Source organism: Hyperolius riggenbachi, chromosome 8 (assembly GCF_040937935.1).
Source record: "Hyperolius riggenbachi isolate aHypRig1 chromosome 8, aHypRig1.pri, whole genome shotgun sequence".
Lineage (NCBI taxonomy): Eukaryota > Metazoa > Chordata > Amphibia > Anura > Hyperoliidae > Hyperolius > Hyperolius riggenbachi.
In genome coordinates, this window is record NC_090653.1 from 113117566 (window position 1) to 113143130 (window position 25565).

Consider the following 25565-nt stretch of genomic DNA (forward strand, 5'->3'; position numbering starts at 1 on the left):
CGACCAAAATTACCCCAAGAGCGCAGAGAAAACTCATCCGAGAGGCCACAAAAGACCCCAGGACAACATCTAAAGAACTGCAGGCCTCTCTTGCCTCAATTAAGGTCAGTGTTCACGACTCCACCATAATAAAGAGACTGGGCAAAAACGGCCTACATGGCAGATATCCAAGGCGCAAACCACTTTTAAGCAAAAAGAACATTAAGGCTCGTCTTAATTTTGCTATAAAACATCTCAATGATTGCCAAGACTTTTGGGAAAATACCTTGTGGACCGACGAGACAAAAGTTGAACTTTTTGGAATGTGCGTGTCCCGTTACATCTGGCGTAGAAGTAACACAGCATTTCAGCAAAAGAACATCATACCAACAGTAAAATATGGTGGTGGTAGTGTGATGGTCTGGGGTTGTTTTGCTGCTTCAGGACCTGGAAGGCTTGCTGTGATAGATGGAACCATGAATTCTACTGTCTACCAAAAAATCCTGAAGGAGAATGTCCGGCCATCTGTTCGTCAACTCAAGCTGAAGCGATCTTGGGTGCTGCAGCAGGACAATGACCCAAAACACACCAGCAAATCCACCTCTGAATGGCTGAAGAAAAACAAAATGAAGACTTTGGAGTGGCCTAGTCAAAGTCCTGACCTGAATCCTATTGAGATGTTGTGGCATGACCTTAAAAAATACGGTTCATGCTAGAAAACCCTCAAAAGGGTAAAAGACTCGCAAGTTATCGCAAACGCTTGATTGCAGTTATTGCTGCTAAGGGTGGCCCAACCAGTTATTAGGTTCAGGGGGCAATTTATTTTTCACACAGGGCCATGTAGGTTTTGAGTTTTTTTCTCACTAAATAATAAAAACTATCATTTAAAACTGCATTTTGTGTTCAATTATGTTATCTTTGACTAATAGTTAACGGTTTTTGATGTGCAGAAACATTTAAGTGTGACAAACATGCAAAAGAATAAGAAATCAGGAAGGGGGCAAATAGTTTTTCACACCACTATATATATATATATATATATATATATATCCACATACACTAATATGTATGTATATGTGTGTATATATATATATATATATATATAGATAGATAGATAGATAGATAGATAGATAGATAGATAGATAGATAGATAGATAGATAGATAGATAGATAGATAGAGAGTGGGATGTGAACGTTTGGGTAACCTTGTTAATTGTCATGAATTTCCTGTATAGTTGGTTGTTACAATAAAAAATGTCAGTTAAATATATCATATAGGAGACACACACAGTGATATTTGAGAAGTGGAATTAAGTTTATTGGATTTACAGAAAGTGTGCAATTTGTTTAAATAAAGTTAGGCAGGTGCATACATTTGGGCACCGCAAAAAAAGAAATGAAATCAATATTTAGTAGATCCTCCTTTTGCAGAAATTACAGCCTCCAAACGCTTCCAGTAGGTTACAATGAGAGTCTGGATTCTGCTTGAAGGTATTTTGGACAATTCCTCTTCACAAAACATCTCTAGTTCATTCAGGTTTGATGGCTTCCCAGCATGGACAGCTCTCTTTAACTCACACCACAGATTTTAATGTTTTTAATTTTAATGATTTTAATTATATTCAAGTCTGGGGACTGAGATAGCCATTCCAGAATGGTGTATTTGTTCCTCTGCATGAACGCCTTAGTGGATTTTTGAGCAGTGTTTAGGGTCCTTGTCCTGTTGAAAGATCCAGCCCCGGCGCAGCTTCAGCTTTGTCAGCAATTCCTAGACATCAGTCTACAGAATCTGCTGATACTGAGTGAAATCCATGTGTCCCTCAACTTTGACAAGATTCCCAGTCCCTACACTGGCCACAGAGCCCCACAACATGATGGAACCACCACCATATTTTACTAAAGGTATCAGATGTTTTTCTTGGAATGCTGTTGTTTTTCCTCCATGCATAATGCCCCTTGTTATGCTAAAATAACTCAATTTTGGTTTCATCAGTCCACAGCACCTTATTCCAAAATGATGCTGGCTTGTCCAAAAATGCTTTAGCATACCTAAGCAGCTCGGTTTGTGCTGTGGGTGGAGAAAAGGCTTCCTCTGCATCACTCTTGCATACAGCATCACCTTGTAAAGTATGTCAAATGGTTGAATGATGCACTGTGACTCCATATGCAGCAGTATGATGTTGTAGGTCTTTGGTGCTGGTCTGTGGGTTGACTATGACTGTTCTCACCATTCGTCACTTCTGTTTATCCGAGATTTTTCTTGGTCTGCCACTTCAAGCCTTAACTTGAACTGAGCCCGTGGCCTTTCATTTCCTTAATATGTTCCTAACTGTGGAAACAGACAGCTAAAATCTCTGAATCATCTTTCTGTATCCTTCCCCTAAACCATGATGGTGAACAATCTTTGTCTTCAGGTCATTTGAGAGTTATTTTGAGACCCCCATGTTGCCACTCTTCAAAGAAAATTAAAAGAGGAGGGAAACTTACAATTGAACCGCTTAAATACTCTTTCTCATAATTGGATTCACCTGTAGGTCAGGGGTCACTGAGCTTACCGAGCCAATTTGAGTTCCAATAATTAGTTGTAAGGGTTTGGAATGAATAAAATGACAACAGTGCCCACATTTATGCACCTGCCTAATTGTATTTAAACAGTTATTGTGCACTTTCTGTAAATCCAATAAACTTTATTTCACTTTTTAAATATTACTGTGTGTGTCTCCTATATGATATACTTAACTGACATTTTTTATCATAACAACCAATGATTAGATGTATTACAGAGACAGTGCAACTAGAAAAGGCTGCAGTAATACAGACCACATTAGAACAGGTATAGGAAATTATAGGATAGAAGAAATAAGTCTAAAAAAGGTTGTTACAGAGTCTCTTTGAGAGTAAATCCTACAAGTCAAAAAATGATTGTAAAAATGCAAAGGAAAATGGTTTTTAAATTCAGAAAAATGACAGTTTAACCTCTTGAGGACCACAGGTTTATACCCGATTTAGCCCCCCCCTCCTGCCTCTAGTGACAATTTATTGCTCGGCCATACAACTCCTTTTCTTGCCACTAATAGAGCATTTTTTGGTGGTTTCTGATTGCTGCTGTGATTTTTTTTTTATTATTATTGATTTAAAAAGGTTTTTTTTTGTACTTTTATAATATTCTATTTTTTTATTTCCATCCCTCCCCCTTTATTGGCCATGACTGCAAGAGGGATTAGATTGTGAGCCACTCCTGGGGACAGTTGACAAGGGAGTCCCCTGTACAGCGCTGCATTAGATTGCAGTGCTGTACAAATGTAAATAGTTTTTTTATTTTCTTTGATTCATCCTGCCAGCTCCCATAGCAGCTGGTAGGCTGCCGACGGCTCCACACTCTGTTTATGAGCAGGGAATGCGCACTGCAATTTGAAGCCAGTCAGCGTTAGGCAGTCCCCCGGCAGCCACGCTCCCACCGCCCTTTAGTGTTAAGTGGTAAGGAGCTGGTTAAAAAATATTTTTTCCTTTGTATTTTTAAAATCGACTTTCTCAAAAACTACAAGGTCTTTTTAAAAGACTTTTTTTTTAATTTGTACTTTACTCCTTGACATATGTAGCAATTTTGGAAGCAATAACATGTATGGGAGCTTTGCTATTACCTGCTAAAGTCTGCACAAAATTATGCACAAATTACATGAAAATTATGTGGAATTATGAATGATTACAATTACAGACAAAAATGTATTCCAACTTTCCCCAAACCTTTGCATTACAATTTTGCATCATAATTGAGAATGTAAAGTGAAGCATTCTTATTATATATATATATATACACAGACACACACACAGAAAATCACACATAGAAAAATGGAAACACACATAGCAGCTTCTCTCCCTTCTTCCCTGGCTGTCCTACACAGGCCAGCTGTAATTTTCCTGGCAGCAGTAGGGGTGGAGATAAATCCTGCCTACGTGTGCTCCTCCCATCCTCCTCCCATCCTTAGCTACTTCATGTGAGAATAACTACAGCAGTAATAACTTAAGGACTGGAGGGATAAGACAACACTCTCATTGTGAAAGCTTATCACTACATTTCAATAAGCTAAGCTTCTTTAGTGAATTAACACTTAAAATTCTGATTGATGTGTGGTGATAAGTTTTCACCTACATTATTATCAGTAGTATGATCTTAGTGAATTGTGGCCTATATCTATACAAATACATGTCATCCTTACATTTACTTACCCTGTGGTTTAAATGGGCTCCCCTTCATTGTGCCACTATATCCTTCCATTTAATAAATAATTTGTGCATACTCTGGCCACTCCGTGCGCCCTGTAATTGTTGCGCTCTCTTCCAGCTGTGCAAAGCAGTTAGGCCAGGGTAAGTGTATGGCACTCCTCAAATATGCATGCCCAGAATGCTTCTGGCCACAGCTAAGTGGGAGTGCAAAATCCCATGAGAGCAAGTGGATAAAAAATGAAGAAGAGTCCACTTTAATGTCACACAAGGCTTATTAGGGACGTATCCCAAAACAGCAATAGGAACACTCTGCTGACATGTTTCATACCTGGGGTGGTCCTTAATCATGTGCTATGATTAAGGACCACTCCAGGTCCAAAACATGTCAGCAGAGTGTTCCTATTGCTGTTCTGGGATAAGTCCCTAATAAACTTTGTGTGACATTGAAGCTGACGCTTCTTGATTTCTTTGACTTACGGGGTGGTCACCCAGGTCCAGCTCTGGGAAGTGCAGCGTTATATCTGCCTTCTTGAACTTCAATTGGATAAAGATTCTTTTGGTCCTCCATCTGACTGGTTCCAATGAATAAAGGACAGAATGGTGTAATGGAGGGGAGCTTGTCCAAACCAAAGGAACGTAAAAGTGCCCCAGTTGTTTTTAGATATAGCCTCAGAACATGTCCCATTTAAGTTGGTAAATGTCAAAAACAAAATTCAATGCACCAAGACTTTAAACTCCTGAACTTTGTTTTTATTGAATGCTATTAGTGGTAGTTACTGTTACTATAGTTAAAATTATGTAAAAAATTTAGACAAAATACAGCAATTGCACCAAAGTGTCTAAAAGAAACTTGAAAAGATATGTAAACATTTGCTGCTAGTCAATCAGTTTGTAAAGGTGATGAAAATGAGTAACACAATTTCCTGTTAAGAATATGATGAGAGTTTCTATTCAGTGTTAGGGAAACAGCAATTTAAACAGAATACTTTTGCAAAGCTTGCTAAGAACAGGAATTTGAGCTCGCTGTACTTTTTGGAAATTCTTTACAGCGCACAGATTATAATGGCACAGACTAACCAGCAAGCTCATGGTGACCCAGAACTCATTGGAGTGTGTAAGGGACTACAATGGTCCTAAAAGCCCCCTTACTAAGATGTTAAGAAAAACAAAAGTTTGCTTTCCTAAAACAGAGAGCTCACTCCAACCTGAATTATCGCAAATTCTTTCTGTTTTAGGAAAGCAAACTTTTGTTTTTCTTAACAGATTATAATGTAAAGATATTTTTGTTCATATATTTACAGTGAAAAAAGACTGTCCAGCATCCATTTAAATTCATGAAATTTTATTCCACAAGTGAATTTCTTTTTAACTGGAGACAGAAATATAGAAGCAGAAAATAAAAATGTGACAGCCTGTTTTGTGTGCATATTGAAATACCAAAGAAAAAAGAAAAGGCATACAACCTCCAACATTAGACACAGGCAAAGAAAACAAATGAGGAGAGAGCGCTGTTAATTATTTTACAGAAATGTTTTCCTCAACTTGAAGTAGGCATTTTGAAGCTGAAAAGAAGAGTATTTCATCAGCCTTCTTTTATATTACAAGCTGTGATGAAAAAGGGCTTCAAGTCCCTTTATTTTAGGAACATAAATATCAAAAGCACTTATTGAAGCTCTGCTGTTATACTTCCCTGCATCTTCCCCATCCTTGTGTATTACCGCTAAAGCATTATTTCCTCTGCAACCTGTCCTCAATGCGTGCCTCTATTCACTGTCCATCTATACTCCCACTGTGTCCAATTCCTATGATTTAATTAAGGACAAATGTGGCTTATCAAATTACCACTTTAAGATCACTTTTGTTTTCGACACCTGCTACCAAAGGGCTATTTTGTTTCAGGATAAAAACAGTGGCAGGCTGGCAGCTACCATTTGGCTCACCTGGTGTTCGTAATGAAACATACACATTTTAAAAATGCACACCTGCTTTAAATGCAGGAGAAAATATATATTGATTAATAATACAAATGATACATCTGTCAGTTCTGTCTCCATAAAAGGTTGCCTTTAATGTCATTGCTTCAGGGAAAAATATTAATTTCAAAGAACATTTTGACTCTTTGTTCTCATACGTTTGGACCACGTAATAGTGTTCACTCTGTTGAAACTTGTACTCTTTAATTTTTCCTCCGGCTTGTACTCTGTATGTTCTGTCAACAGGTATAATTTATGAGCAATGTTTTTCATAATATGGATATTAGGAATTAGGTTGTATGTTATCACTAGAAAATAATTGAAAATTGTCTTAGCATGTAAATCTTCCCTCATTCGGTACTTGGAACAAGCTGTGATACTAAGACTACATTCACAGTGGTGTATTGCAGTGCTGCATAGCAGCTGTTTTGTAACGCGGCTTGCTGCACTGCAATGCACCACCTGTGCAATGTTCACAGTGCAGCATGTGTGGTATAATGGTGTAAAGCATCCCAACACACAGCATGCAGTAAATTACGGCAACACTTTGCATTAACAGTGACAGTGGAGCATACTTTTCATGGACTTTAGGCTTTACTGTGTACAACAAAGCATGTGGATGACATGCAGTGCTACATCCTGGTGCTGCTACAGGGAATGCAACACCCACTGTGAATCTAACCTAAGGGTGTGTTGCTGTGTGCTGAATTCTGTTGTGCTACATGTGAATGTACTGACTATATGATAGTATAGGCAAGTTTAACATCCTTGTTTTGGAAGATAGTGATATACAGTATCTCAGATGGATCTTGACAGGATGGCTACATGCACAAGTACATTTTGAAATGTAAAGCCAGTTGTGTGTAGTCCGGTGTTAGTCATGGAGAGAATGCAAAGACATAACAACAAAAGTTGTTTAGGTGATACCTTTAACCACTAACTGTACAAGAGTTTTTTGCATGCTTTCAAAACTTAAAGTTTCATCATCCGGCATGATACAGTATTAGATCAGAACCAAACAGTTCTGATCTAGTTCTTTATCATGCCTGAAAAGGAAACTTTACATTTTTTGAAAGCTTGCACAGAACTCTCGTACAGTTAGTCATTAAAGGTACCATTTGAAATATAAATGAAAGAAATGTAAGGTTATGTACCATGGCCACCCCTGTGGCAGAACGCTATATAAACTAAGTGGGGCACATCTGGGAACATTAGACATGAAGAAGGATTATCAAGGCACTGGTTGATAATAAGTAAAGCAACTGTCTTTGATACCAAGCAACAACAGCTAAACCATATTCCATGGGAATGCATAAAAAGGAAAATAAGGACGCAAGATACAAAAAAGGAAAAGAAGGACAGAAGATACTAGTATACTATTCCTTCTGCATGAATGATTTGTAGGTTGACATCTGAAATAAGGAATAAGGTTTTGGGCAGGGGCGTAACAATAGGCCCTGCAGCGCCTGCGCCCGCGGGGGGGCCCGCCCCCCCCCTGGGGCACGCTCGGGGCCGTTTTTTGGGGGCTGGAGGGGTGGCAGCATGAGGGGAAAGCCTTGCCCACAGTCGGCGGGGAGAGGGGAAGTTCCCCCCTCTCCCTCACCTCGGGGCTCTCCCCTCTGCGCCCCCCTCCAGCTAGTGAATGTGTGTGAGCAGCGGGCAGCAGCGGCGGCGGGATACATACCTTCTTCCTTGCGTTCCATCGCCGCCTTCTCGCTCTAGCGGCTGACGTCACTTCTGCTTCCGGAACTTCCCCTCTCCCCGCCGACTGTGGGCAAGGCTTTCCCCTCATGCTGCCACCCCTCCAGCCCCCAAAAACCGGCCACGAGCGGGCCCCGGGGGAGGGGGGGGGGCGCTCTGAAATTCTGCAGGGGGATTTTCAGGTGTCTGCTGCCCACATTAGGATTTTCTGGTGTCTGCTGCCCACATTACGATTTTCAGGTGTCTGCTGCCCATATTATGATTTTCTGGTGTCTGCTGCCCACATTACGATTTTCAGGTGCCTGCTGCCCACATTGCGATTTTCTGGTGTCTGCTGCCCACATTGCGATTTTCTGGTGTCTGCTGCCCACATTACGATTTTCTGGTGTCTGCTGCCCACATTGCGATTTTCAGGTGTCTGCTGCCCACATTACGATTTTCTGGTCACTGCTGCCCACATTGCGATTTTCAGGTGTCTGCTGCCCACATTACGATTTTCAGGTGTCTGCTGCCCACATTGCGATTTTCAGGTGTCTGCTGCCCACATTACGATTTTCAGGTGTCTGCTGCCCACATTGTGATTTTCAGGTGTCTGCTGCCCACATTGTGATTTTCAGGTGTCTGCTGCCCACATTACGATTTTCAGGTGTCTGCTGCCCACGTTACGATTTTCAGGTGTCTGCTGCCCACATTGCGATTTTCAGGTGTCTGCTGCCCACATTGCGATTTTCTGGTGTCTGCTGCCCACATTACGATTTTCTGGTGTATGCTGCCCACATTGCGATTTTCTGGTGACTGCTGCCCACATTGCGATTTTCTGGTGACTGCTGCCCACATTGTGATTTTCTGGTGACTGCTGCCCACATTGCGATTTTCTGGTGACTGCTGCCCACATAAGGATTTTCTGGTGACTGCTGCCCACATTAGGATTTTCTGGTGTGTGCTGCCCACATTATGATATTCTGGTGACTGACTGCTGCCCACATTAGGATTTTCTGGTGACTGCTGCCCACATTACGATATTCTGGTGACTGCTGCCCACATTAGGATTTTCTGGTGACTGATGCCCACATTGCGATTTTCTGGTGACTGCTGCCCACATGGCGATTTTCTGGTGACTGGCTGCTACCCACATGGCAATTTTCTGGTGACTGCTGCCCACATTGCGATTTTCTGGTGAACTCTGCCCACATTACGATTTTCTGTCCCACATTACGATATTCTGGTGAACGCTGCCCACATTATGATTGTCTGGTGAATGCTGTCCACGTTACAATTTTCTGGTGACTGCTGCTCACGTTACGATTTTCTGGTGACTGGTGCCCACATTACGATTTTCTGGTGAACTCTGCCCACATTATGATTTTCTGGTGAACTCTGCCCACATTATGATTTTCTGGTGAACTCTGCCCACAATGGGCTTGATTCACAAAGCGGTGCTAACCTACTTAGCACGTCTAAAGTCTTTAGACGTGCTAACCAGGGTGCTAAGTAGGTTAGCACCGGATTTCTCAATCAGATCACGCGCTAACTTTGCGCGCGCAAAGTTTTACGCGCGCAAAGTTTTATGCGCGCTAAGTCCCATAGGCTTTAATGGGCACTTCGCGCGGTGCGCCCTGCGCTCTGTGCACTGTGCGCGTAAAGTTTTACGCGCGTAAAGTTTTACGCGCATAAAGTTTTATGCGCGAAAAGCTGGTTTAGACATGCTAAGGGGGTTTTCACAGGCGTGCTAACAGTTAGCACCGCTTTGTGAATCAAGCCCAATAAGATTGTCTGGTGAATGCTGTCCACGTTACAATTTTCTGGTGACTGGTGCCCACATTACGATTTTCTGGTGAACTCTGCCCACATTATGATTTTCTAAAGGCCCACATTACGATTTTCTGGTGAACTCTGCCCACATTACGATTTTCTGGCCCACATTACGATTGTCTGGTAAAATGCTGCCCACTTTACAATTAATTTACAGTGAAACGCTGCCCCATTACGATTATTTGGCACCTATGGGGGGGGGGGGCATCCAAATATTCGCAGGGGGGCCCAGTGATTTCTAGTTACGCCCCTGGTTTTGGGCATAACATTACAGGAAGGCTGTTAAAGTTTTAGAACGGGTACAAACATTGGCAAATTATTAAAGAAGAGGGATAGATAGAATTCCAAAAAAACTTAGACCAACCGATCTTATTTATCTTGAAAAGGAAAAGAGACAGTTATTTTAGAAGTGGTCTAATTCACATGCATAACTACACCAAGGACAATATTAAAGCTTGGAATAATGGGTTTTAAACCTATGTCTGAACAAAGGAACAGGTGGATAAGAACTGTATGTGGAGGAAAGGAGAATGTATTACCTTTTAAGAAAGAGGTCCTACAGAGAAAGAATTACAAGGAAGGCAATGCCTGGATCCAGTAAGATATATGTATATATACATACACAATATATCTCATTAACTGCACTATTTAAGAAGGTTTTACATTCCAAATCGTATATAAAATACAACTTTTGGATTGGTAATTTTTCCTGCTCTTATTTACCAAATAATCATATCACATTGATTTGTGCCACAACTGGCACAGTTTTCTAAACAATTTGATCACAAAAAAAGTGCATCCAAAAATGAAATCTGAAGGAAAAATTGTACCACTAATGGGCACCTTTTATGGTGTTATTTTGCACTAGTGCTCTGTAGAGAAGCAAATCAGAAAATAGTTCTACCTGTTGTATTCCGATGTATTTTGTGCTCTGTCAAAATGGTATCATTTCAAGAGGACCACAAAGCACTACGGAGACATGTATCGCACAGCATGTTGCCAGGAAATATTTGGATGATGAATGTTGCATAATCAAATAGAGCCCTGAAGCCAAAGTCACATGAGCAATACAATGACATCAATAAATCACAGCTAAATTACACATCCCCAGCAATTTCTTGTAGCAAAATAGTTCCTATAGGTAGTAAAATTTGTCTATGTCTATGAATAGTGTTTTAAAGCTGAATCGCCTAGTGGTTATAATTCCCTATAGAAAAAGAGCATTTGCAGACATGTATGGTAATACGTGATTTATGTTATGCTATAGTATTATGCTGCAGTTTTATCACTTGTTTGATATTGCACAAGGCAGACAGGTGGTGCACACTGTACAAAGTGGCACAAAATCCTATTACTGAAGATAGGGGAATGCAGACTGATTCCGATAGGTGTCCATGGTACACTAAACGTGCTTGCACAGAACCCGACTTATTAGATACAGACAGTGATGAGATTTTGTTGTATTTTTTATTTTTTGTTGGCCACAGTTTTGGTAAAGGGACGTGATGTCTAGAGTGTCAATGTGCATGTGTTAGGAAAACTATTGCACCGTGCTTCACCTGCTGGTGTTATCACAAGTCACCAGCAGGTGGCTCTGCTATTTGTACAATGTTACCTGCAGTTTCCAGTTTCACCACAAGATGGAGTATCACATTCTGGGCATGTCTCTGATTAACAGGTGTTCTCCCAGCAGTCAACCACTTCCTATTTAAGACCACTTCCAGAATTGCCAGATCTTCAGTTAGCTTGGCTTCTGTTGCCTGGTTCACGTCTCGATACTCAGCTCTGTAATCATTTATTCTAATCTGCTTATGTATGACCTTGGCTTTCTTCCTGACATTGCTTCTGTTACCTGATCCTGTACCGCGGTTGTATGATTATTGTAATATTGTATATTTTGAATATAGTTGGCTAATCTGTGGCCTATTCGCTGTCTGTTTGTGGGAGAGATTACTGTTTATTTCCGCTTATATGTATATAGCACAGTTCATTAAAAGCACAGTTTCACTTCATCTTTGTGTCGAGACTTTTGTATATGCTGCTAAAAGTGATCACCAGATACCTTGTCTGTGGGAGCTGTAACAGCATGGTGCGCTTGCTAGCATGTGTTTGTCCTCATCCCCCCAGGCAACATTTAGGGGACTAACAGGGGTATGTCATCCTGGCATCCAATTCCCCTCTTCTCTTCTGGCAGAGGTCAGCAGCAGGAAGCAATGCTGGGTAAGTATCTCTCACCTCTCCAAGGTTCTGCAGTAACTAATCATCTCTCTCGTGGCTTGTTCTGATGCCAGCCCCCCTGTACTTGCATGTACCAGGTCACAGCTTGATGATGTCATTAAGCTTGGACCTGTTACATGCGATGGAAGAGAATAGTAGCAGAAAAAGCCAGAGGAGTGTTGTGATCTCCACAGAAGAATGGAGAGAGGCGAGAGATACTTACAGCATAACCTCTTGTTGGCAATCTCTGCAAAGAGTTTTGGAAACTACAAAACTATCAGGGAGAGCTATAAGAAAGAAGGCATTCCAAAAGACTAACAGAAAATGCTTTAAAGTGACACTAAATGGAAAATAAACTCATGAAATAATGAATTGTATGTATAGTATGGATGATTAATACAATATAAGTAGCAAAGAAAAGAGTCTGATATTTTTATTTTCTGTTATATAGCTTTATATATAACATTGCATCATCCTGTCATAGTTGCGGTTTAAACACTTTACTTTTGTATTTTAAGCTGTAAAACAGAGCAGTGCTAATTAATAACCCTTTGAACTTTCCCACAATAAAACCTTATCTCAAGTTGTCTTTCACGGTTTCTTAGCTGTTTGAGCTATTTAGAAAACAGGACTGTGTTCAACCAAGTTAGTCGATTAGCTCAGAGAAGCTCTTTTGCATGGATAACAAATTAAGTGTTTTAACATAAGACTTTTTGTTCTTTGCTACTAATCAGCACCATAGAATATGTTGGCACTTTATAAAATAATAATAATAATAATGTTAATTTTGTTACCTATACTACACATACAATTCATTATCTCATACGATTATTAGGGAGGATGGGGGAACGACTAGGTGTTCAGGGGAAACTATTAGGGTGGAGGGGGCTGCTGGACTAACAGGGACATTTTTGAAGGGTGACTACTAGACTGCAAAGGTTAACGAATAAGGGGGTGGAAGAATGCACTAGACTACCAGGCACCACACTGTATGGGGGAGGGAGGGTGGCTAGAGGGAGCATTAGATTACCAGGAAAAGCTATAAGGCAGAAGCGGAACCACTAAACTGCCAGGGTAAGCTATAAGAGAGAGGCGGACCACTATGATACCATGCTACCAGAGAAATCTGTAAGGGGGAGGGGCCATTAGACTACCAGGGGAAATATATATGAAGCAGAAGAGAATCGCTATACCCCAAGGAAAGCTATAAATAAGAGGAGGGAGGGACCATGAGGACATCAGGGTAAGCTATAAGATAGAGGAGGCTATTACAATGAAAATACTGTTTAGTCACCTCTTATAACTCTGATCACTTTTTAAATCACATCCCGGTATCATTTAATAACTAATTACACATTCTATAAAATGTTATCCTACTTTTTTATTGTTAGAATTGTTTTTTATTTACACTACTGTATGTAACGATTTGTGTCAGCAAGGAACATAATTCTGATTATTAGGTGATCTGCAGTATCACCTATAATGCAGATGTATACCTGATTATATGGTGATCTGCAGAATCACCAATAATACTGGTATAACCGAAGCTGATGTGATAGCTTAATAGCAAGTATAGTGATTGGTGCAACAGTAGTACTGATATATTTAGCTATACCTCACCAGAGGAGCTGGTGGGTACTAACAGTACAAAACCCCTCACCAGAGTCAAGGGCCCTCTGGTGAGAGTAGAGAGCTATACCTCACCAGAGGAGCTGGTGGGTACTAACGGTACAGAACCCCTCACCAGAGTCAAGGGCCCTCTGGTGAGAGTAGTGAGCTATACCTCACCAGAGGAGCTGATGGGTACTAACAGAACAGAGCCCCTCACCAGAGTCAAGGGCCCTCCGGTGAGAGGCGAGTGGTCAGACTAATCGAGTTGGCAACAGACAGACAGATGCAGTACAAAATCAGAAGGCAGAGACAGGAAGGTATAAACAGGCAGAGTTGGCAGCAAGATCAGATGGGCAGCGGTACAGATTCACTGAGCAGAAGAGTAGTCAGAACAAGCCAGAGTCATACACAAATAATAACACAGTAATGAATAATCTTTAAGGCTATCAAACAATTCCTATCTTGTGTGAAATCACCGGTTTCCTCCCGGATCAAAGCAAACCGGAACTATCTAAGGGTCTGAGCGCTAACACCAAGTATTCGCAACAGCAGACAAGTTGCGAGTGATTCAGCTAGGCTTATGAAGCAGAGGAGACCCTCCTGGCACGCCCCCTCCTATAAGCCAATGAGAAGCGGCGAGTGTCCTCTCTGACGTCAGCCGACCGGCCGGTCAGCTGATGCGCCTCCTCCCCTGTCCTGTCTGTGCGCACGCGACAAAGCAACCCTATGTGCAACTGACAGACCCGTCCTTGGCGTGCTAGACGCCTGAGGCACGAATATATTTCTAGACAGGGAGCTGGAGGCAGCCGCGGAGGTAGCGCTGTTCACCGCGGCTGCCTCTTCCATGTGTGTTACACTGTACTAGAAGTAAAAAGTATGTGTGCAGAAAATATACCTTTATTTTCAAATTAAATATCATCACCATACATTGTAGCAGAAATACAAATTAAGTTTTATGAAAAATGGGAGAAATAGCCAAATGTAATATGTTTATTTTATCTACAGTAGCATTTTTTATTTAAAAATAAAAATATGTGAAAACTGTTTTTTGTTTTGTTTTGGAGGCAATTGGTGAAGGCGCCCTTAATCTTATTGACAAGCTATTAGCAGAGAAATAAACTCCAAACTAAAAAAATAAATAAAAAGAGGTATCTTACCTCATCAGAAGACTCATATAGGTGGAAAAAGGAGTCTTTATTAACCTCCTTAGCGGTAACCCCGTGTGTGACACGGGGTAAGCCGCCGGAGGGTGCCGCTCAGGCCCTGCTGGGCCGATTTAAATAATTTTTTTTTTGCTGGACGCAGCTAGCACTTTGCTAGCTGCGCCAGCACCCCGATCGCCGCCACCGCGCGCTCAATCGCCGCTATCCGGTGCGGCGTGTGCCCCCCCCAGACCCCGTGCGCTGCCTGGCCAATCAGTGCCAGGCAGCGCCGAGGGGTGGATCAGGTCTCCCAATGACGTCCCGACGTCGATGACGTCGGTGACGTCATCCCGCCCCATCGCCATAGCGACGGGGGAAGCCCTCCAGGAAATCCTGTTCTTTGAACGGGATTTCCTGATCGGAGATCGCCGAAGGCGATCGAAGAGGGTGGGGGGATGCCGCTGAGCAGCGGCTATCATGTAGCGAGCCCTGGGCTCGCTACATGATTTAAAAAAAAAAAATTGTAAAAACTGCTGCGCTGCCCCCTGGCGGTATTTTTCATACCGCCAAGGGGGTTAAAATAAAGTGGTTAAACTGTAGACAACGCGTTTCATGGGACACAACCCACTTCATCAGGTCAATAAACAGAAACCTAAAACAAAACATTTTTCTTAAATATCTAATCCAAGAATAATTAGTCAAGAGGTGCACTCACATTTTGCACTGCGCGAATAATGACACTATTCCACCCTTGTCGCTATATAGTGAATATGGCTTTAGTATAAATAACCGCTAGGCTCGTGTACCTCATCCAAAAGGTGATAAAGCACCAAACTTTAAATGGTATAATCCCGCTGCCAAATTAATTGTTGGTTATATATTTATGTATTTATTATTAATTTATTCAGATATAATTCAATTAATTTGATTTATTTATTTTTTAATCAATTAAATATGGAGCATTAATTTAGGTATTTCGGCGGTTACACCGCATGGTGGTTATATGTATACCACATTTATATATAGCCATTTGAGTTTGGTGCTTTATCACCTTTTGGATGAGGTACACGAGCCTAGCGGTTATTTATACTAAAGCCATATTCATTTATGAGTGCTCCTCTTGACTAATTATTCCTGGATTAGATATTTAAGAAAAATGTTTTGTTTTAGGTTTCTGTTTATTGACCTGATGAAGCGGGCTGTGTCCCGTGAAATGCGTTGTCTACAGTTTAACCACTTTATTTTAATAAAGACTCCTTTTTCCACCTATATGAGTCTTGTGATGAGGTAAGATACCTCTTTTTATTTATTTTTTTAGTTTGGAGTTTATTTCTCTGCTAATGGCTTGTCAATAAGATTAAGGGCGCCTCCACCAATTGCCTCCATTTCTCTCACCTCTTTGAGGTGCTACTATATTACCAGGGAGACCATCCACCAGTATATAGGACCACCGGAGGAGAGCGACCGCCTGGTTCCAGAGTGTTCCAGTACACCGAGCGGAAACGTTTTTTTTCTGCATGTGATTGTTATTGGTTGCATCAGGGCAACCCACCTTTGTGAGTATTCATTATTTAAACACACCTATTTCAAGATAAACAACAAAATACCTTTTAGGAGGGAAAATGGAATAAAACGTAGCTTTTAATATTGTTATTAAAAATGGATTGAGCCCAGACAATTACTAATAGTGAACACGTGAAAAATTGGGTTGGAGGACAAGGGTTATTTGTCACTTGGACAGGCCTACCAAGTTCCCAATTTGAACTTATTATACCCCTACACCCATAAACCCTACATGTTTCGTTTCATTAAAGTAGAAACTTCATCAGGAGTGTACAATATAAAGTGCTAGAGTGCCAAACAAAGTGCTAAAATAATAAAGACATGATATAAATCACATGATACACATATTAGATTAGTAGCTAATATGGCCCCCAAATGGCAGCCAAATGAGTACTGACCGTTTGAGCTGTCCTTTTATACTGTGGGAAAGATCGCATGGAATGCTGGGAGAGGCGGTATCCAGGCACGCCCCATAACCCACCCCCCCACTGTTCGCAGATTGGCTGGGAGGTATGTTAATCATGAGTTCAGCCAATGAAAATCTCAGCCATAGAAGCGTATAGTGTTACAAAAGGTGGCTAAAAAAAAGAATAGGAGCGCTCAAAATTGAGTTACCAGTGGAATAGGGATTGACCCACCGGCTGTAAAAAATCTGCGTTGTTATCAGCTCGTTTAAAGGTAGAAAATGCCAAAAGGACCCCCGTTCGTAAATGCTGAATCCCCATTGGCTAGGAGTAACATAAGGGGGCGTGAGAAGGTTGCGCCTATCAAGACTCATCCACCGCTGTATGGGCCAATAGGAAGCCGTAGCGTGCTTCGCTCGGCTTCCGTGTATACACTAATGAGCCCATGCAGTGAATAAATTAAGTGACGTCACAAAGAGCGGCCGTAGCCGCGTCTATGGACGTGGCCAGGTTGCCAGGCCAACCACCCTATAAACATAAACACGCGCATCTCCGCTATCAGCGTGTGTCCGCGTAAGCCCTTTAAAAAGCAATATGAACTAATACAGCGGTAGGTATTAAGTAACAAGCAAGGTAAGGAGTAAATCCCAGAATAAAGATGGTAGGTGGAATAATTATTAATCCGCCGTTGTATATATCAGCCCTTGTATTTAGTAGTCAATAAGGGCAAGACCATCCCCCAAAGGAATAATTAAACCACAGGGGGGTGCACATAATAATGCAGTCTTTTAAAGTACCAGAACTTCATTACACTAGTAAAGGGAGGACGGAGGTATTTATTTCCACGGCCATCAAATTTACAGCCAAAACACTGTTGCTAGACTGGGGGAAACAGTGAGTATTCATTACCCACATTAATACACTACCCACTTGTCTAACGATACTACACCATAAGGGCTCCCGGTCTCATCCTTTCCCTAGGCCTAAAACATTCTCCTCCATAGTGTGGCGACCATCAAGGACCTTCCCAGAAACTTTTTGTTTTGGCTTGTTTTTCATTTTTTCTTCTTTAACCTCCCTGGCGGTTTATTTATTTTGCCAGGGAGGCTGCAATGTGGTTTTTTTTTAATAAAAAAAAAAATATTTCATGCAGCCAACTGAAAGTTGGCTGCATGAAAGCCCACTAGAGGGCGCTCCTGATGTGTACTTTTGATCGGCTCCGGCAATCGAAAGTAACAAGATAGGCCGCAATGAGCGGCCTATCTTGTTTCGCTTTCCTCGTCGCCATGGCGACGAGCGGAGTGACGTCATGGACGTCAGTCGACGTCCTGACGTCAGAGCCGCCCGATCCAGCCCCTAGCGCCGGCCGGAACTGTTTGTTCCGGCTGCGCTGGGCTCGGGCGGCTGGGGGGACCCTCTTTCGCCGATCGGGCAGCACACGCGGCTGGCAAAGTGCCAGCTGCGTGTGCTGCTTTTTTCAGAAACGAAATCGGCCCAGCAGGGCCTGAGCGGCGACCTCCGGTGGCATACCCCAAGCTCAGCTCGGGATTACCGCCAAGGAGGTTAACCAGTTTACCCCCGCCCGTATGAATTTCTCCGTCCCTTTTTCCATCCTTTAACCCCCGGGGACGGAGAAATCTGTACTTTCCGCGCTCCCGCCGCTGCCCATGCTCCCGCTCGCTGTAGCGCGCACTCCCACTCATAAACACGCCGCCCGCCGCTTGCCCGGAGATCAATGAATGGGAAAATCCATTACCGTTCGTTGATCTCAGCCCTGCAATGATCCGCTGCTTTTCCGCTAAGCAGCACGATCATTGTGAAAAAAAAAACTTACCCAGCCTCCTAGTACTTCCTCCAAGCGTTACTGTTGCCATCTTGTGGCCAAATAGAAAAACGACACCCTAAATCATTTTTCACATACAAATGCATTACTTATACACAAAAAATTTACTCATTACCTCCCACACTCCCCAATTTTATTTTTTTTGTAATTAAAAAAAAAATAAAAAAATGTACAATTAAAAAAAATACATAAATAATTAGTTACCTTAGGGACTGAACTTTTTACATTTTTATGTCAGGAGGGTACAACCCTGTTACTTTATAAACTATGGGCTTGTAATTAGGGATGGACGCAAAACTGAAAAAAATGCACCTTTATTTCCAAATAAAATATTGGCGCCAAACATTGTGATAGGGACATAATTTAAATGGTTTTATAACCGGGACAAATGGGCCAATACATTTCAAGGGTTTTAATTACAGTAGCATGCATTATTTAAAAACTATAATGGCCGAAAACTGAAAAATAATTAATTTTTTCCCACATTTTTCCTATTTACCCATTAAAACACATTTAGAATAAAATAATTCTTGGCATAATGTCCCACCTAAAGAAAGCCTAATTGGTGGCGGAAAAAACAAGATATAGTTAATTTCATTGTAATAAGCAATGATAAAGTTATAGACGAATGAATGGAAGGAGCGCGGAAAGGTGAAAATTGCTCTGGTGCTCAAGGGGTAAAACCCCTCAGTGCTGAAGTGGTTAAAATCCATTTAAATAAGACAAGTTCCTTGGTAAATAAACACACTACGGTGTCATAATCCTAAGTGGTGACAAGGTTATTGCTGATTAAATAGTTCCATGGCTAAAATCTCAAAACTTCCGCAGTCCATCAAGGAAAAACAGGTCTAAGGGCAGAGTGATTCATTACTGAAAACTGGTAAACTGCAGAGAGAGCTTTATGACTTTTCTGTCTCTGGGTGTTCTTTTAACTTCATTTCTACTTCTTCCTCTTCTTTCTTACTTTTAATGGAAAGTGGTAGAAGACTCAAAATGGAATTTTGGATGTCATGTATGGAAGGGTGTGAAATAATAAAAAAAAAAAAGTTGTTGCCCTGTAGCAACCAGCCACATTTTCTAATTTTCTATGATGAAATGGAGTGCCTTTGTTTGGATTCACTCTGTGTTACTAGAGAACAAAAGAAGCTTTTTCGTCTTTCATTTTGAGTGTATACCAACAGAAGCAACTCATTCTTCTTATCTCCCACTCCAGCATCAAATTAGGTGTATTGGTTGATACACACATTGGTTGCTTCACTAAATGTTTCTCTCAAACTATCTCCCATTATCTGTTTCTTACGTTATATACTTCAAACCTTTGAAGCACCCAATAATTCTACATGAGTAAGAAACATATACTTTCAATGCAGAGAGCACTAAAAGTTTGCACTTACCTGCTAGTCCGTGCTAATTGACAAATGTAATAACTGCGAGAGAGAGAGAGATTTATGTTACATGAAAAACTGTTGAAAAACAATTTTATAGATATGGTAAGGAATGGATTAGAGAAACAAAATTTTGGGAATTATCTCTATTGTTTCTTTGGAAGCTGAGTTAAGGGGCATTGAAGTCGGTGCAGATAATAACAAATGTACCTGTTATGGATTATTTATATCCATCTTCTATACACAGTAGTTTTCTTTTGGCCCTTGTTTAGTGGCCCTTTTATACTGCATCAATTAATTTTATTTTAAATATATTTAAAACATTTTATCACATTTTGTATTCAAAGCTAAAAATGAAAGTGAAACGGCTGGCTGATATTGGTATCTTCACTGCAGTCTTTTCATTAAGGCTCACCTCCCCCTCCCAAGGGTGGGATGGGTCATACGTTATCCTGCTTGCCTTGGACCTCAGTCTAAATTAGAGATGGCCCGAACCTCCGATTTTCAATTTGCAAACCACGAATGCGAACTTCCGCAAAAGTTCAGTTTGCGCAAACTTTTGCAAACCGCAAAAGACTTCAATGGGGAGGCGAACTTTGAAAACTAGAAACACTTATGCTGGCCAGAAAAGTGATGGAAAAGATGTTTCAAGGGGTCTAACATCTGAGTTTTTGCATGGATGAGTGGGATAGATGCCAAAAGTCCCGGGGAAAAATCTGAATTTGACGCAAAGCAGCTTTTTAAGGGCAGAAATCACATTGAATGCTAAATTGCAGGCCTAAAGTGCTTTAAAACATCTTTGTATACATCAATCAGGGAGTGTAATTAGAGTACTACTTCACACTGACACACCAAACTCACTGTGTAACGCACCGCAAACAGTTGTTTGTGTAGTGACAGCCGTGCTGGGGACCGGTGCGCACCATGTCCAGAGTGCAGGTCATGGCGGTTTTCCATCTCATATGGTCGCTGGGCTGTGGTAGCTCAATGATGGAACAACAGTGACTGTCCAGCTGATCAAATTTGGTCTGTACACAATTAAGCAACAACCTTATTATCTTTGGTGTGCCCCGCCCCCCCCAACTCCCCCCCCCCCGAGACACTTATATAGCTGGCTAGCAGCGGCCTTAAAAATTCAGGAATCCACCTGGAGTCCTGGATACTGTTGGTGGTGGCAGAGAAGGCAGTCAAGCGGCCTGCGGGCAGAGGTGCTGTGTGGGGACCGATTTAGTCTTGGGGCAGGCAGTCACACGGCGTGCAGGCAGAGATGCTGTGTGTGGGGACAGTAGCCCTCCAGGATCCATGCCTCATTCATTTGAGGTGCTGAACACTTTTGTGACTTTTCTCTTTTCTCTTTTTCTCTTCTCAGTGACAATGCCTCCAACTGCGCTGAAGGTCCTTTCTGACAGGACGCTTGAGGCAGGGCAAGACAGAAGTTGGATGGCAAATTGTGACAGCTCTGGCCACAGGTCAAGCCTGCGCACCCAATAGTCCATCGCTGCTCATACTGTCGATGGTTCTTTCTCTACCATTGTTAAAGAAAGTGTACGGCCGGGGAGTCAGGGTTAGATTCCGGTCCGGAGTTGGAGCCTGAGAACTGGCTACCACCACACATCCAAGGATTTTAAATCCTTTTATGAGAATCTGTTATGGAGGGCAAGTCTGCCATCCATTCAAGTGAAAGGTATGCACTGACTGCCAGGTATAATACAATGTGCAGTCACATATGCAGTGAAAGGTATGCAGTGACTGGTATTACAATACAATGTGCAGCTCTCACGCAGGTGCAGTTAACAGGTATATTACACAGCGTGCGGTCACACAGGTACTGTGAACAATTATGCAATGACTGGTATTACAAATGTGTACCTGTCACACACAGACAGGTACCGGACAGGCACAGTGACACTGTGTGCGCTCACATAGGTAGGTGGGTGCACTGAACAACAGGTAGGTATATGCAGTGATGGGTATTACAATGTGCATCTGTCACATGCACTGACAGTCACTGAATGTGCTGGGCCTGGCAGTGGCACACACAGTAGGAATTACCAAGGCTGTCCATGCAACACAAGTGTCTGTGCGACACACACACAAAAAAGATCACAAGAACAAGATTAGCTCTCAAAAGAGCTGTTGAGGTTTTTTTTTTTAGCAATAAGAATCAGCAAGGAGCAAGTTAAGAAACCTACAAGAGCTTAACTAAGCTTTCCCTATAGGTCTCTGCACAGAATCTCTCCCTTCTCTAATTACTGTAGGCACACAAGTGAGTGAAAACCCTGCCTGCCTTTTATAAGGGGGGGGGGGGGGGTGGCACCAGGAGGTAGTGTAGCCTGAATGGCTACAATGTGACTGCTGACTGTGATGTAGAGGGTCAAAGTTGACCCTCATGATGCACTATGGGGGCGAATCGAACTTCCGGAAAAGTTTGCGGTTCTCCGCGATTGCGAACCACAGAAGTTTGCCGGGAACCATTTGCCGGCAAACCGTTCGGGCTATCTCTAGTCTAAATTTGTGGAGGAGGTCCAGCGGTAGAAGTGGTAACTCGATAATCCTTTCCAAAGTGTTGGTTAATCTTTGAAGTTTGTACCTGTGGCTTGCGGTTGCACCAACTCACCAAATAATGACGGAGGAAAAAATAGAATATACGTGTATAAAAAAAGGTTCCTGTGCTAGGAACTTTAACCACCTTACAACCACCTCATGCCAAAGGGCGGTGGGAGAGTGACACCCTCAGGACCACGTAATGCCGATTGGCGTCAAAGTCCTGGAGGTAGGGTTAGCAGGGAATACACGCTTGCACGCGTTCCTTGCTAGTAAACACAACCGGGATCAATGATCAGCCTGCTAGCCGCAATCAGAGCTGGCAGGCTGTAGTGAAAAAAAAAAAAGCAAATAAGTGTACAGCGCTGCATTCTAGTGCAGCGCTGTACAGGGGACAGCAATGTCCCCTAACTGTCTCTTCTAACTGCTCCCAATGTAATCCCATACATAGGCTGATGACAATGGCCTCAATTCAAGATTATGCTGGAGATAATAAGGCAAGAGAAAATTTACCTCCACACATCGATCTTGCCTTATTAGTGAGTGAGTTATCTTATCACTTCAGTCCTTAAGTTACCTCCTCTGTAGTTATTTTATAAAGTCTTTAACTTTAGAATTATGTAGTTATTTTAAGGATTGAAGAGTTAACTTTAGAGATCTCTCCTTAACTTAAAGACAGAAGAGTTAATTTTAGGTTTGCCTGAGGTAACATGTTTCCTGAATACTACATGTCTTATTACCATGGTGATAACTCTAGAAACGTTATTAAAGACAGGAGATAAGCTTAGTAAAATGAGGCCTATGCATGGGTAGTGTAGTGTATGGATCACAGTTTAGGGCCAATTTAAAGGGGAAAGGGAAGGAATACAAGAGGGGTTTTTGTTTGTTTGTTTGTTTGTTTTTTAGACAAAATTGATCTTTTTTAACCACTTTACCTCCGCAGTGCTAAATTTCTCCGTCCCTCTGCGCACTGCTTCACCTCCAGGGACGCAGAAAGGCGTATTTTTCTGTTTACATGCTGGGAGTGGGCGGGGGAACGCGCTCGCACACTCTAGCCAGCCCGCACAGCAGTTGACTAATTGGACATTAGGAACAAGTGTTCCTAAATCCAATTAGAGTCCCCGATTGATGTATGAAGGCTGCTTCAAACAGAAGCAGTCTTCATAACAAACCGCAGGCACATTGTTATTGTGTCCATGTGCGCATGATCGCGCATGCACACACCCACCCGCACAGCCCCTGCAGTCCAATGATTGGTTATTGGGGAACCCAGTCCCCAATAACCAATCATACCACATGACAAATAAATGAATGGAGACTGCCTCTGTTTGAGGCAGTCTTCATTCATAACAATAGTTGTAAACAAAGGTGCAGCGCGCGATTGCGCGCCCCGCGCCGCGCGCGCGCGCATGTGCACACCAGCTCCACAGTCCAATGATTAGTTTTGGGGACCCCAGTCCCCAATAACCAATCATATTGCCTAATAAATAAATGAATGAAAACTGCCTGGAAGGAGTGAAAAATGCTCTGGTTTTTAAGGGGAAAACCCCTCAGTTGTGAAGTGGTTAATTTATGAAAAAAACTGCTAATTGTAGCACCAAAATATGCTCTATTAGTGGGAAGAAAACGGGGGTAAAATTCATTTGAGTGGTAAGTTTTATGGCCGAGCAATAAACTGTTAAAGTTGTGAAGGGTTGAATTGTAAAAAAAATTGCCTGGTCACTAGGGGGGTATAAACCTTTGGTCCTCAAGTGGTTAAGGAGGATGTACTGTGTTATATTTATTTATTATATTGATTTTTTTTCTCATAAGGTGAATATTAAACTCAACAAATTAATATTTAACATTTTTTTGTTATTTACCTTATGTTTTGTTGTAGAACACTCACCCTGAAAAGTGGTAGACAGTTTTCAAATAGTTTAAAAACAACATGAGCTATAAGCTGGCATCCCCTTATAATGAGCCATTCTTATAGAAAGCCTTCAAATGTGACTTTGTACTGTGAGTCATTTAATGAAACTCAGCTCAACTTACTTTAATTCACAGAGATAAATCTTAAAAGGAAAACACCCGGAGAGCTGCAAGTGCCTATTCAGAGAACATAAGATGAATCCCCTTATAAGTATTGGCCCCTTGGGGACAAGTGTGAAAGAATGAAATCAAATCCTCACACTTCTTTAAAGGCTGTTTATTAATGACCTTGAAATTAATGAAAAATAGCAATATTTCAGTGTGCAGATGACACTAAATTATGTAAGGTAATAAACTCTGAGACAAATGTTTATTCTCCACAGACAGATTTGAATAGATTTAGTGACGAGATTAATAAATGGTAGACAAAGTTCAGCACAGATAGATGTAAAGATTTGTGGGTTAAAAACAAATGCACTTCACATGTGCTTTTGATTGCAAATTGACAATGAATGTTTTGTGGGAGATGATACAACATTGTTGTAGGTCATTGCATTATGCAGTAGACTGAAGGAAATGTTTCTAAGAGCCGTGAAAACTTGTAAATGGATTACCAGGATATCAGCAGTAATGGAAATCAGCAATTCTGAAGGAGAAAACCGAAAATGAAATGAAAAAAATTGGAACATAGAGCTAGGCTTACAATCCATTGCTGAGTTAAACACTGTTTTGTGTTTTGAATAAAGCAGAGGCTTTCTAGAATTATTAGAATAAAATGGCATCTAATTTGTTGACCTCTTATCAACCTTATGTATTGTCTTACTCTGACTCACAAATGCTCTTGCTATCTTATAGCAGGCATTTTAAACAAAATAAATGCCAGTTTTAAAGAATCACTAGTTACTGATGACCTCTGGGCTAGAGATTACTTAATAAATATGATCCACAAACTGGTGCTGTTGCCGATGATAAATGAAATGGTCTAAGCAGTCGAGTTAAGCCAGACTGTCAGTTTTCACCTTTTCAAAATGTACATAAAAATCTGGAAAGCTTTGCAAAAATGATGAAATTTACCTTTGAGAATGTATGCTCTGTGAGATCGAGGCATCAAATATTTTTTTCCTCTGTTAGGTCAAAGGACAGGACATAGGAAGAAAAATTAATCACAATCCGTCCACTCCATAGGCTGAAGAATTAATCACAATATGTCCCCTCCATTAGGTATATATTATCACTCCCCCTTCTCCCTTTGGAAA